The following is a 16,331-nucleotide window of genomic DNA, read 5'->3' on the forward strand; positions in this document are numbered from 1 at the left end:
AATATTGGTGTTATGTGTTGTGGATGACTCTATGTTTATGTTTCATGCATTAATCTTTACCAGTATAGCAATTTACTGTTAACACTGTCTACCGGCACACTTAACTAGTTTACCAGTATTAAGCATTAAGTTGGTTAATTTGTTTTTGGTTTGAATTTATTAAACAACTGATTCACCCCCCCCCCCCTCTTAGTTGTCTTCGGGACATAACACAGATAATGCTAATTGAAAGACTAAAATTAATTAAATGCATACTCAGAAGGAATCCCATATGGATTTGCTTGAATTCTCGAGGCTTTAGGCCAAATTTTGAGGTGGAACTCAAGCTTATTTTTTATGATTATTTTAATATACTCATAAGGATGGTGACCTCAGTGCACTCCTAGTAGGGGAGTATAGTCTTTATAGAGGTACTCAGGACCCAAATGGTCCCAATGAGTTTGAAGTCTGTGGCCAGACCATTTCCTATTCTTATGAATAGATGCCAACTCCATTTGGGTAGATGCCTATCTCGGATTGGATAGATGAAACCCCCTATCCTGTATGGACTGATGCCCAACCTATATGGTTAGATGCCTAACCCATATGAAAAGATGCCTAACCCATATGGTTAGATTCCTATCCTGGCTAGATGGATTCCTATCCTATTTGGATAGATGTACCTAAGTATGCAATTGAAATGAACACAATTAAATAATTTTAAAAAAAATCAGTTGAAATTTTGGTTAATTTAAGTGGGTCATTACACCAGACGTGTTAATGGATCACATTGTGCTCACTATCAACAACACTTTGGTGGGAAATTTTCTCTCTCTCAGACCCACCATTTATATGGTTAGGAAATGGGCTACCACTAAAAGGAAACTAAAGGGAAATGTCTACATTAGCGTCATGCCTAGCACTTTTTTTTCAAATTGATGATGGAAGAGGATGCTGTCATGGTTCTCTATAGATTATGGACATATGGAAAGCAAGATCTCTCTCTTTGTAGATGGAAACCTAGTTTTGACCCAGCGGATGATCTGCATAAATTTGTCCTCGTCTGTTTCCATTTTCTAGGACTCCCTTTGGAATACTAGGATGAATTGCTCTTTAGATGGATTAGAAATACATTCAGGAACTTGGTGATAGTGGATGAGGTTACTCAAACAAAATCCAAGTTTGCGTATGCTCATTTCTATGTTATGGCCATGGTGAGTAAAAATCTTCCCAATTTTATTACTCTAAAATCTAAACTGGGAAGCTAGACCGATGTTCTAATTTATGAAAATGCTACTCTCTTATATTAGAAGTGTTCTAAGATTGGCCATTTTATTTCTAAATGTAAGGTTGCTAACCCCAAGCTTCTTAAGTGAAAAGAACCTATGACTAATGTGAACACCTCAAATAAAGGGGAAAATGGCTTTGTGTCTGATAGTGATGACTATCCCTTTTAGGAAGGTATACATAAGTGACTAGAATCCCCTAACAAATCTAGTTGTAGTTCTATTGTGGTTTCTAACCCTCCCTTGTTGAACTCTACTATTGACATACTCCCTGATGGGGAGGCTCAACCCTTGCCGTGTGAGGATACACATATGTTTGGCATGCCTGTTTGTGGCTCACCCATGGGGAAGGGACCTTTGGAAGAGGGGAGATCTCGAGCCATCCATCAACCCCTACCAACGAAACTAAGGAAATCTCAATTTCAAATACACTTATTTTAAGTAAGATGACTGAGAAGACTTGTACCATTGCCAGAGTGGATTCCTCTGTTCCACTGAATAATTTTTGTTCTTTGGGTACCTCCTTAAGCTGTTGTTTCCTATCTGGTGATGAAGGTTGGGTAACACGAAGGAGAAAGACTAGGAACATGAAAACTAATGTTGGGTTGGATTCAAAGAAGGGTCATCCTTCACTAAGGCTCTCATGACACAAGGAAGTAGTAAGAAAAATCAATAGTGGAAGGTAGAGGAACTTGGAGGCATCATCCAAAACAAAGAAATGAAGATCCTTTCATGGAATATGTGGAGCCTTAATAGTCCCCACAAATAATATTGTTGATATGTGGCAACTAATCATGCAAGTACTGTACACTCATTATGTATCGTTTTTGGTCGGGTCAGGTCTCTAGTGGGGGTTTGGGGGTGCAAATACTTGAGAGAAAGGGTTCAGGGGCGTAGCCCCTAAGAAAGTGAGGGTTTGAGGGCGCAACCCTTGAGGAAAAAAAAATGTCATTTTTGCTGAAAAATGACATTAAAAAACACCTAAAAATAATCGACTTTGAGTGTTGCCCTAAAAATTGCTCGTTATAAGCGGCTGGAATGTAAAAGGGTATTGTAATAGTCTTGTATCGATTTACTAGATAATAAGAAAAATATTGGACAGTTGTGTTATGTGGATTTAGCCCATCTTGGGTGAACCACATTAAATCTCTGTGTTATGCATTTTTCTTCATCTTTTGTGTTTGTATTTGCATATAATTATTAATTTGTATTTTCTCCAAATTTGCCTAAACCCTAACAATTGGTATTAGAGTTGTGTATTTTTGTAAATTGGCAAGGACTTTCAGATTTTAGTATGAGCAATGGAAGAAACCAAATTCAAGGTTGAGAAGTTCAACGGCCATAATTATTTGTCATGGAAAATGTAAATGGAGAATTGCCTATATCAAAAAGATCTGTGGCAGCCATTGGAAGGAAAGACAAAGAAACCGACCATGATGTCAGATGAAGATTGGGATATTTTGGACAAAAAGGCACAGGGAACCATTCAGTTATGCCTTGCACCATCTGTAGCATTCACTATATCAAAAGCAACAATGACTATACATTTGATGTTGGCATTGGCTAAACTATATGAAAAAATCTCAGCTTCGAATAAGGTATTTCATATGAAGCATTTTTTTAATATGAAAATGAGTGAGGGAAGATCTGTAGCAGATCATTTAAGCTAATTTAATACAGTTACCATCCAATTGTCTTCTATAAAAGTTAACTTTGATGAAGAGGTTAGGGCTCTCTTAATTTTATGTTCTTTGCTAGAAAGTTGGAATAGCTTGGTTATTGTTGTAAGTAACTCTGTCTCTGGTACAAACACTTGGAAAGTTTATGATGTTGTTTGTGTTATCCTAAGTGAGCAAATACGACATAAAAGAATAGGTGAGACTTCAACATCATCAAGTACTATTTTGAATGTAGAGAATGAGAGAATATCAAAGGAAAGAGGAAAAGGCCTTGGGCATGAGAAGTCGCGAGGGAAGTCAAAGAAAGGATTCTCTCAATCCAGAAGAAGAAAGGATTGCTGGTACTATAGAAATCCAGGATATTTAAAGAAATATTGTTGGTCTCAAAAAAACAAAGGAGATAGAAATGAAGATGACAGTAAGGAAGCTAATGTTGCAAGTAATACTTTACAAAATGCCTTGATTATGTTTTTAGATAATGTTAATGATTATTGGGTAATAGATTCAGGGGCTTCATTTCATGCAACACCCCATAAAAGATATTTTCTAGATTATGTTCAAGGTGATTTGGGATAGGTATTTGGGTGATGATGAGCCCTACCAAATTGTTGGAAAAAGGAAAGATAAAGTTCAAGTTGTAGAATGGAAATGATTGGTTGTTGTAGGAGGTAAGGCATGTTTCTAATTTGAGAAGAAATTTAATTTCTGCAGGACAACTGGGTAGTGAAGGTTGCATAGTTACCTTCATAGACAATGTTTGGAAGGTAACTAAAGGTGCATTGGTAGTAGCTAAAGGTGAAAAGGTACACACATTGTATTTGTATACTAGTAATACTTATTCTACATTAGTTGCTATAGAAAATTTATCATAGGGATAGCTGCAATAGATGTTGCAAGGATAGATTCAAAATTGTGGCACCATAGACTTGGGCACATGAGTGAGAAAGGGATGAAAATCCTTCACTCTAAAAATTTGTTGCCAGGATTGAAGCGGATTGATTTAGAATTATGTGAAAATTGTGTTTATGGTAAATAGAAAAGAGTCGTATTTCTCAACATTGGGAAAGAGAAGAAGAGTGAGAAATTCGATCTTGTGCATTCAAATGTATGGGGACCGACTTAGGTATCATCTCTTGGTGGCTCTTGTTATTATGTTATTTTTACAGATGATGCAACCAGTAAAATATGGTTATATTTCCTAAAGAAGAAATTAGATGCTTTTAAAAAATTTAAGAAATGAAAAGATTTGGTTGAGAATGAGACAGGAAAAAAATTGAAGTGTCTCAAATTTGATAATGGAGGCGAATATTGCAGCAAAGCATTCGAAGATTATTGTTTTTCAATGGAATCCAAAGGAAAAAGATGGCTCTAGGAATCCCACAAGAAAATGGTGTGTCTGAGATAATGAATAGGACAATCATGGAGCGTGCAGGGAGCATGAGATTGCATGTTGGATTGCCCCTATAATTTTTAGTAGATATTGTACATACTATTGTTTATTTGATAAATAGGGGACCTTCAAATCTTTTGGATAGTGGCATTATAGAGGAGGCATGGACTAGTAAAAATGTAAACTATTATTTTCTAAAAACCTTTGGTTGTGAAGACTTTTTCCATGTTGATAAATAAAACAAAACCAAGCTTGATGCTAAATCTAAAAAATGTAACTTCATTGGATATGGAATGGATGACTTTGGTTATCAGTTATGGGATTTTTAAAATTAGAAAATAATCATAAGTAGAGATGTTATATTCAATGAGAAGGTCATGTAAAAAAAACAAAAGAAACATGATCGTGTCAAAAAAGAATATGTGGTGTTGGATGAGATTCCTAAAAATAAAATACCATTGGTACCTGATGCCCAGTAACAACAAAATATCTCACAAACTCTTACAAGTGGTAGACATTCTATGAGGTTAAGTAGGCCTCCTGAAAGATTTTCTCCTTCTTTGTATTATATTCTATTAACTGATTTTGGTGAACTAGAAGGATATGAAGAAACAATGCAGTTGGATGCCAAACAACAATGGAAGCTAGGCATGAAAGAGGAAATGGATTCCATAATGAAGAATCAAACTTGGGACTCAGTCCCATTACCTATAGGAAAAAGAGCCTTGCAAAATAAATGGGTTTATATGTTAGAGGAGGAGGATGGAGGATAGAAAAGATATAAGGCCAGACTAGTGGTTAAAGTTTTTGCACAAAAAAGGGGTATAGATTTTGATGAAATATTTTCTCTAGTTTTAAAAATGACTTCAATTAGAATTGTTCTAAGTCTTGTGGTTGCAGAAGACTTGCATCTTCGACAACTAGATGTTAAAAAAACTTTTCTCCATGGGGATTTGGAGGAATAAATCTACATGCAGCAACCATAGGGATATGAGGTCAAAGGTAAGAAGGAGTTAGTGTGTAGGTTGAAGAAGACTCTGTATGGCCTGAAACAAGCACCCCAACAATGGTATTTAAAATTTGATAGTTTCATGGCTGAACAACATTACCACAGATGTTATTCTAATCATTGTGTTTATTTTAAGAGATTGGATAACGGCAGTTATATTATCCTATTACTTTATGTTGATGACATGGTTCTTGTTGGTTCTAACATGCAGCATATAAATAAACTTAAACAAAAATTAGCAAAGTCATTTTCTATGAAGGATTTGGCTACAACTAAGAAAATCCTTTGTATGACAAATTCACGGGATAAAAAAATAGAACATTAACTTTGTCCCAAAGTGAGTATATAAAGAAGGTGTTGAAAAAATTTAACATGCAAAATGCAAAAGCAGTTGGTACATGTCATTTAAAATTGACTAAGGAGATGTGTCCAAAGATAAAGGAAGAGAGTTATATAAAATGTCTAATATCTTGTATTCATCAGTTGTTGGCAGTCTGATGTATGCAATGGTATGAACACGGCCAGATATTGCACATGCAGTGGGAGTTTTGAGCAGGTACATGAGCAATCTAGGAATGGAACATTGGAATGTTGTCAAATGGTTTCTTAGGTATTTGAGAGGTACTTCTAGCAAGGCATTATGTTTCAAAGGATCAAATATTGCTCTACGAGGTTATGTTGACTCTGATCTAGTAGGTGATAATGATACAAGGAGTAATACAAGGTATGTTTTTACTATAGGGGGTACTATAGTTAGTTGGATTTCTAGACTACAAAAGGTTGTTGCACTTTCAACCACTAAGGCTAAGTATGTAGCTGCTATTAAAGCTATCAAGGAGATGATTTGGTTACAACATTTTTTGGAGGAACTAGGCTAGATGCAAGAGGATAGCCCAATGTATATTGATAGCTAGAGTTTCATTCATCTTGCAAAGAATTATTCTCTTCATTCAAGGAAAAAACTCATTTAGCTCAAGTACCACTTCATATGGTATGTTTTGGAGGATGGCCACTTATGGCCTGAGAAGATTTACACTAGTGAAAATCTTATAGATATGCTCACAAAGGTAGTTCCACGGGAAAAGCTGATTTCCTCCTCAATTTCTCTTGACATTATTGATTGAACATCATGGAATGAAGGAACAATCGAGTCTGAGAATTTTATCCAGTGGGAGTTGCAAGTTCAACAATGTCATCTAAGATTAGTCTCCAAGTGGGAGATTGTTTGGTGTGGAGCTTTAACAATCTTGAAGTGGGAGATTGTTGATATGTGGTGACTAATCATGCAAGTATTGTACACTCGTTATGTATCCTTGCATGGGGTTCCGGGGCACAGCCCCTGAGGAAATTTTTTTGCCATTTTTTGTTGAAAAACTGACATTGAAAAAAAAACCCTAAAAAATAACCAACTTTGAGTGTTGCCCTAAAAATTGCTTGTTATAACCATCTGGAATGTAAAAGGGCATTGTAATGGTATTGTACTGATTTACTAGATAATAAAAAAGATTGGATGACTATGTTTTGTGGATGTAGCCCATCTTGGTTGAACCATGTTAAATCTTTGTGTTATCTATGTTATGCATTTTTCTTCATCTTTTGTGTTTGTGCCATGTTAAATCTTTGTGTTATCTATGTTATGCATTTTTCTTCATCTTTTGTGTTTGTATCTGCATATAATTATTAATTTGTATTTTCTCTGGATCTACCTAAACCCTAACAAATATTCCCTTAAAAATTATATTATGAAAAATAGGATTAATGTTCTTTTTCTTTAGGAAGTCAAAATGACTGATAACTCCTTTATTATCATTGTTGACAAAACCTAACCTCAATCTTAGTTCCTCATTTGCAATGCCAATTAGGCATTGGGTAGGGTGGTTACCATGTGGGATCCCCTATGATTTTCTAACACTCTTATCTCTTCCAGCAACTTTCTTGCCACCAGATTATCTTCTCACAACACCTCATAGTTTCTTATCAATGTTTATGATCCAAAAACTAGACAAGTTCATCTTACCCTTTGGAATGATATATCACTTTTTATTCAAAATGATTCTAATCCTAATTGTATGGTCATTGGGAACTTTAATTCCCCTCTTTTGCCCTCAAAATTTTTTTGGGGCTTACTAGATTAATCTAACAACATGACAGATTTGGTTGAATTCATTAGCAGGAATGGGCTTTTGGATGTGGATTTGATTGGACAAAAATTTACCTAGTCCAATCATAGTAAAGGTGAACACCTTATTTAGGTCAAACCAGATAGGTTTTTAATCTTGACTAATTAGGATCTGGGTTTCAATGCCTCTCTACATGCCCTTCCAAGGATGGTGTTTGACCATAATCCCATCCTTTTGATGTGTCTAGTTTGGCATGCCAATGCTAGTTTTCCATTTTGTTATGAAATTATGTGGACTTCTCATCCAGATTTTATGAAATTCTCACATGCTATCAATTTTAGATTCTAGATTCTGGGCATTTTGGGTATGATGGCGATGATGGATTTTGCCAAAAATGCTCCAAAATTGCAGATCACTCTTGGGACAAGTCACCACCCTCCACCTTCAAACACATCTAGATTTGGCTTCAGATGTTGGATTTGGATGAAATAAAAGGAGATTCTAACTTTCTGAAACCTCCTCAATCCAATGGTGACCTAAAAATTGACCCAAAAATCTCCAATAAAGACCTGTAATAGAAAGATCCAAAATACATAATCCCAAATTACATCAAATTTTACTCAATTGGCAAACCAATGGAACTCTAATGGCTTTGATACCATGTTAGAATTTTCCAAGATCTAGACTCTAAGTGATATCACAAATAAGAGAGAACAAAATACGACAAGAATAAACTATATTCCTATCAATGATGTAAAATACCCAACTAACTGATTTGATTGACATTGAATTGTTGAATTGTTACATACAATGTAAATGAGCCTTCTTATAAAGCCAAGGATATATGGATATGTGAGAACACAATCATGACATGTGGCTCAATGATAAACAAGGGTAGGTAGGAGAAATAATAAAATATTCCACAAGAGGTGGATCACCCACTGAAGGTGGAATGTAATAGCAAGATACAACCACAAAAGGTGGAATTTCTCCTACATACATCATCCCTATGTGAACACTTCCATAAGAGTCTCATATCCAAACTACAATGAAATGCATTACCCTATGTCAACTGCAGTAAAGTGTAAGTATGAGACATAATTTACACCAACACCTATGTTCAGAGACTCGGAAATTGGACCCGATTCAAAGAAATGTGAAGGGATGGAATAAAAATACATTTGGAAATTTTTTTATTAGAAAAAAAAACTAATTAGTAAGTTGTCTACGATCCAGGAGTGGATTGATTTGGGGGATCTCCTTGACGCTACTCATAGAGAAGAGGAATCTCTAATAAGGGAATGGAAGGAAAATCTAAAAGAAGAGGAAGTATTTTGGAAAAAGAAATCAAGAGTGCAATGGCTGAAGGAAGGTGATACAAACTCAACTTTCTTTCGTAGGTCAGTTAGCAGACATAGATAGAGAAATCTGATTACTTATTTAAAAAATGAACAAAATCAAGAAATCAAAGAAGATGATCTTTTAGGGACTATGGCCTCGGACTACTTTCTTAGGTTGTTTGAGGATGACAATAGAAATAGGGATTCTCTTCTAGATGACACTCTCCTTCTATGTCTCCCAACCTCCCTAAATGTGGCAAACAATGTTGTTATAATTGACCCAATTATGAATGATGAGATGCAAATGGTGGTCTTCTCCATGGGCACTTAAAAATCCCCAAGACCTAATGCCTTCATTGTTGTCACTAATGTCACATTGGCCACTAAGGATTTCTTCAGAGTAGGTAAATTGCTAAAAAAATTTGAATTTCACTTATATTGCCTTGCTCTTAAAAGTTCAAGAACCCACATGCCTCAAGGATTTGAAACCTATTAGTCTTTGCAAAACATTATATAAAATATTTTCCAAGGTCCTCACTAACAGGATTAAGCCTTTCCTTGATAATCTCATTAGTAATAGCCATAAAGGTTTTGTTCTAGGTAGAAAAATCCTAGATGCTACCATCACCACTCGTGAGGTTATTCACTCTATGGAGAAATTTCATCAACCTGTTATGGTTTTGAAGTTTGACATTTCCAAGGCCTATGACAGAGTTTATTTGGAGTTCCTATTTAAATTCCTTAGGAAGCATAGGGTTTGTGATAGACTGCTTAATCTTATTAGAGAATTCATCACCATTGTCAAATACTATCCTTGTTAATAATATCCCTAGGGAATACCTTGAGGCTTCTAGGGGAGTCCCTCAAGGTGACCCTTTGTCCCCTTACCTCTTCATTACCTTGGTTGCGGTTATTGGTATAAATTTTAGTTCCTTGGTTTACAACAGAACCTTAAAAGGGATCAAACTGGCCTCCTCTGTCCCCCCTACTATTTTACAAGAGTTTGTTGATGACACTATTCTAGTTGGGGTTGTTGGAATCAAGGAACACTAAGAGGGGGGATGAAACAATGTTCTACAATTTTAACTTTCTCAATCTATCCTTTAAACCACTTAATGCAAATAAATAAAAGTAGAGTGCAGAAACATAAAGAAAATAACCACACCACCATAACACCAAAATTTTTACATGGAAACCTGATTAAGGTAAAAACCACAGTGAGATTGAGACCCACAATATTAATATAACTTGTTAGAAGTATATTAATATTACAAGAGGGGAATGCACATGCATTCATGCACACTGCCTAGAGCTCACTACTCAAATTGCAATAAGGGCTACAACCCTAGAAGGCTCACTACCTTACAAATGATTACAAATAATAATTGGAATGTCTAAGATGATAAACAACATCTACAAATGCCAAAAATAGTTCTAGTTAAGCACAAAATACTTTATCTTACTCTGCTCTACTACACTTCTCTATTATGATATTATACTATATTCTGAAGCTCAAATATTTCACTTGCACACATAAAACTACACACAATCCCCCATATATGCATCACACATAACCATCAATACCAAAAATGTGTTGGCATTATGGATGAATTGATTATGTGTTGCATTGATGTTTTGTCATTGATGTCAACACTAGCTATTATGGATGGTTATCGGCAGATAGGTTTTGGTTACCGGTAGAAGATCTAGTGTTACTACCAAAAGATATTATCTGGAATGTGATTGGTTACATGTGACATGTGCTTCTAGAGCATGTTTTGGTTAGCTGGTATTGGCTTGATAACTGGATGCTATCATATACTCTTGCAAACCTTTACTGGCATTGGTTTAAGGATCTATCAATAGAGATTTCACTAAGGAATCATCACAAGATGCATAAGTGATGTTGGTCTGGCTTCTAGATGGATTTTAGGATGCTGAAGATATTCTTTGATCATTCTTCAACTGCTTGAAGATGTTTCTTTAGCGTGGAGGACCCAGAATAGGTTCGGTACCTATCTAGGTTATGAACTGGTATCATGCTAATGTGTACTCTACATGTTATCGGGATGTTTTGAGATGATTTATGGATTTGTAATTGTTGTTTTGGTCGAAAGCTGACATGGCATATCATTGTAAAATAGATTTATGTAATGATCTTATTGTAATACCTTTAGGTGGCTGACCTAGTTGGTTTAGGTCTTAGGGTTGGTATAACTAAATGTAAGATCTCATTATAGATCATGTATCATGGTGAAGAATTGTAATATCTTATGCAAAGGATTAGGTTGATCATTGAGGATCGAATTGGGATTAAGAAAGAGGTCAAAGGCCTCTGGTATTGAGATTAATCGAGACTGTAATCAGGCATGATAGATGCTATCTCTGGCAGTTCACTCTATTGGATTGTTTTCCAAACATCTTGAGGTGGTTTTAACCTCTATAGTCAGTGAGACTCTTTTTGTAATGAGCAGTACACTCTAGGCAGTGTGCCTTCCTGCATGTGCAGGCCCCTCATTGTATCACATACTTTCTAGGGAAGTATCATATGATTGTGGGTAGGCTTCTCACCGTGGGTTTTCCCTTTCTAGGGTTTCCACATACAAATCATGGTGTTATGTGGTATGATTTCTTTGCATTGCCTATCTATTTAATTATTAAGTTGCATTATTTACCGGTATCTGTGTCTCCTGACATATGTTTCTACTTCACCAGTATTTGAATACTTATGTGCTCTGGTTTTAAGTTGTATTTTGGATTAAATGTTATAATCTTAACAATTGATTCACCCCCCCCCCTCTCATTTGTTCACCAGTTATCCTAAAAATTGGTATCAGAGCTTTGGTCCTCTTTTGTAGAAGCTTAACAGCTTGAGGTAGATCCTATGGCAACTAACACTTCTAATCCACTGGCAACTATTTTTCAGAAGAGAAATCCCTAAGCTTGATGGAACAAATTATGGGATATGGAAAATTCAAATGGAGACTCATCTTAGATGTCTTGGCAAAGATATTTGGGAGATCACTGAGAAAGGATACACACCTTATGATCTGGAGTCTAGCAATCCTACTCCAGGAGACTTGGATAAGAATATTGAAAATGATTGCAGAGCTAGAGAAGCCCTCTTATGTGCACTTACTAATCAGCAGATCATGGGATTGACTAATAAATCCTTGGCAAAGGTTATGTGGGACAAATTACAAACTCTAAATGAACATGACCCTACTGTCAAAATTGGTAAACTTGATGGTTACTGGGTAAGATATGAAAACTTGAAAATGGAAGATAATGAAAAATTGTTTTATTTATGGAAAGGGTAAATGAGATTGTTATGGGAATACAATGTTGTGGATGATTTCTAAGTGAAGATGAAATAGTTTCCAAAGTCTTCAGATCCCTTCCATCAGCTTACAAGATGAAGGCAACTACAATAAATGAGTTGAGAACAACAACTAATACTTCACTTAACAGAGACATCCTGATTGGGAAATTGTCTACTTTTGAGCTTGAAGAATTTGGATCTTCTGGAGCTATAAAATTTGAACCTACTTTTCATGCATCATCATCATCATCTACCGACAAAGCTGATTGGAAAGTCCTATATGCAAAAGAATTGGAGGACATGAGGAAAGAAGATAAAGAAGTTGAGAAACTTGAAGCCTTATTTTCTAGAAGAATACCTAAAGGTCTAACAGGAAGTAAGTATGAAGGAAAAGCACCTTTTAAATGTTTTGCATGTAATAAGATTGGTCATTTTGAATCTAGATGTCCTAAAAGGAATGCAAGGTTTGAAGAAAGAGTTAAGAAATCTTTTAAGCCTAACTAGAATAGATATAGATTCAAGAAAAGTAAACAACGCTATAAAGTAGATGAGAAAGGAGTAACAGATGACTCTGGGGATGCGGTACAAGACTCTGCTAGTAGATCTGGAAATGGAAAGGAATGGGTGTTCTATGCTTTGGAGGAAGATGAACCAAAACTGGATATCAAAAATGAAGAAAAGGCCCTGGCAGCAAAAGTTGAAGATAAGGATGAATGGGTAATTGATGGTGGATGCTCACATCCTATGGCTAGAGACAAAATGAAATTTTGGTCCCTGCAAGAATTCAATGGTGGTCAAGTCAGATTTGGAGATGACAAAGCATGTATGATCAAAGGTAGAGGTATTATTTCTTTGGATGGCAAACATAATACTGATAATGTCTATTGTGTAGAAGGTTTAAAACATAATCTTTTGAGTGTTGGTCAATTGGTTGATAAGGGTTTTTAACTTTAGTTTTGTTACCCCCTTATTTATCCGCTTATAGCTTATCAATTAGGGCTCGTCATTTTATTAAGTATTGAAAAGCTTAAGTCTTCATCAATTTGAGTTTCGTACTCGTCTGTTGAACCCTTTATAAAGTTCAAAATTCTAGTTCAAAGGAAATGTGGTCTATTAAGTTCTAAGTCTTCATTAGCATAGTCATTGAACTTGAACTTTGAACGTTTACGGTTCAAGGTTCAAGGTTCAATCGGTCTTTTGTCTTATGTATTGTGGTTGTCCTTTTAATGCCAGTCCTTGTGGTCATCTTGAACTTGAATCATTGAACCACTCTTGGAATGGTTCAAGGTTCAAGGCTCATTTTCACATCATTTAAATTTTCTTTTGTTTCCTTCTTCCTTGCCGCAAGTGTTGATCTTTTGTCTTTGAACTTTGAACCAATGAACTTCTTTTGAAATAGTTCAAGGTTCAAAGCATTGTTTCAAATCAGCTCGATGGTGTTTAGGAGATAAAGGCAGCGTGATGGGAATAGAATATTCCTAGTTTTCCGTGTTTTCAAACTATAATTATGGAAAGCAATAATGATAAAGCATGTCGACTATGTGGAATTGATTTTTAATTAATGAGCATGTCAGAACTATATCAAATCATGGGAAGTTTTACACAGATAAATGAGCTAGGGTGAAGCATGCTTCGGTACTTTTCAGTGTTTTCCATCCTTAAATATGATGTTTCTCAGGTAAGAAAATTATTGTTGCTGCTCGCCAAGAGTAAGGACGCGGAAGGTAATTTAGCTCAGTTTTTTCGAGGGTTACACAGTTTGATGGTGAAGATAGGTGAGTTTAATCACTTACCTCCCCTGCTCTATTTTAGCTCTGAAATTGGTTAGTGTAATTCTTTACCTCAGGGTTGAATGTTGTCTAATTGATGCAATTTTAAGTAAACATGAGACCAACTCTTCTGAACTTGGGTCGAACATCATGCTTAATTAGTACCCTTCCAGAATTAGATGATATAGCTTTAGTTCAGGATGAGTTAGAGAATTTTCTAGGAAGGGCTAAGAATCCAGAGGCCAATTCCATGATGGAAAAGATAGTTCACAGTGGTCTGGTTGAAGCCATTACTTTCCCAATCGTTGCTTCTTGCCCAGAATTAGTGTATGCATGCATGAGAAAATATGATGCTAGTAATAGGTGTATTAGGGCCAGTAATGGAGACATGTTAGTGCGGATTGATAGAGAAATAGTAATGCCTGTGATTGGGATCCCTCACAAAGAGTCGTATGAAGATTGGTCCATAGGAACCTCATATGTGTTTTTCTTTGAGAAGAAAAGTGTTTATCGGAGTGTCATTACTAGAAATTAGCTCCTTAAAATGCAGAAGGGAGGTTATAGGTTACCTAAACCCTTGACAAGGGAGCATTTTATTACAGAAGTGAGGGATATTGTAATTCTTTTGAACAAGCTTAAGGGGAATTCACATGCCTTCTATTGGGAAGACTGGATGTATTTTTACATTCAGGTGTTATTATCTGGCGAGAAATACCTTGATTGGGCGCAAGTAATTGCAGAGAGATTGCATGAAGGTTTGAGTAATTTTGTTGGAATAGCTAGTTTTCATATGTCTTCCTACCTATTTTATATTTTAGCCTACATCAGAGAATGGCCAGGATTATATCAAGAACCTTGGGTTGATGGAATGAAATTCTATGAGTTCTATCCACACTTGTAGAGATAGAGGTATACAATAAACTTCTTGAGATGGAATGATGTCTTTGTAGGAAGATTAACTTTTGAACTACAGGGAAATATGAATAAGAGAATGTCATCTGAAGCATTAAAATTGATTAGTACTTATGGGAGTTGTTTTATTCAATTTCCTAGGTTCACTTATATTAGAATTGGAGGCTTTGAAGATGAACCTTTCAAATTGCCCAGATATACTCTTGATAGTTATGTACTCCTAGAAGTCTGCCGACAATTAGCTCATGTTGATAAGAAATTAGGGATGAAAAGTGAGTCTGGATCAATTTTCCCAATTGAACTTGGATATTACAGCTACAAAACTACCTCTGATGCATTGAATTTAGAAGTGGAACTCAAGAAAATGAATCTACAGCCTTATGTTGCTCGAAAAGGGTTTGACAATAAAGGATATGCAATAAAACATCTGAATGTTGACGTGAACTTTTCACATATACCCCAGTTAGAAGACTATTGGGAAGATTACTATGATGAATTTGAAGTCCGAAGAAGATTATGGTCAAGGTTCACTTTATGGCAAATCATTACTATGAAATTATCAATGAACATAGCAAGAGTACATGAAGAGGAAGGTGAAGATGTATTGGACCCAGAGTTCAATAAAAGAATTCATAAGAAACCTATTCCTAAAATTGACTGGGATAGGAGAGAAGAAGAAAATATCCAATCTAGAACCTTTAATGTTATAAGGAGAACAAAAAAGTGGTTAAGAAATAGTAAATCTGGAATGAGACTGACCACTACCTTAGTTGAGAAATTAGTTGAGTAACCTCATACTGCTGCACAAACACTCATTTCTACCTCTGACATAGTTTTTGATATTGCAGGTGCAACTAATACAAAGAGTGAGAAGGTTCAAACTAAGAGGTTCAAGCAATCACTATTTGGCTCCTCATCAGTTCAAGTCACCTATTCCAGAAGTTAGAAGAAAAGTAAAGAACCTATTGGGTCTCAAATCAACAGATTGGATAGGTTCTAAGGAAATGCCAACTCCTATGATCAAACCCTCCAATGGACTTGGCCAACTTATAGAGAAAACCTATTTAGATGTCAACTCTCTCACTTCAGGCTCTGTAGGACCTAGGTGGGTATACCTATTCACCGGCTGTTTCTAATAACCAGTGCTTTTTATAGCAGATTTATTATCTTAATTTGATATCTCCTAGTCTCAGAATGGCATAGGTTCCTAGAATGGAGATATAGCAGATGAGTTCAAGATTGTTGTTGTAGAAGCTATTCGATCTATGTTTCCTACTTAATTACTTCTATTGGTTTAAAATAACATATGATGAATATAGTGATAAGTGTAATCTGAAATTAACCAGTGCCTTCTTTGTTGTTTGGTCTATAGAGTCATTATACTTTCTTTAGGACTTATTATGCGAGCCTGTGAGATAGTTTTTTAATCCACCCCTTTATGGACCTGTCAGTTATTATTTCTTTTGAGATCAATTGAATGCTTATATCATACGTTGATTGAATGAATTTAACCCTACCTTTAAGG

Source organism: Cryptomeria japonica, chromosome 7 (genome assembly GCF_030272615.1).
Source record: "Cryptomeria japonica chromosome 7, Sugi_1.0, whole genome shotgun sequence".
Taxonomy (NCBI): domain Eukaryota; kingdom Viridiplantae; phylum Streptophyta; class Pinopsida; order Cupressales; family Cupressaceae; genus Cryptomeria; species Cryptomeria japonica.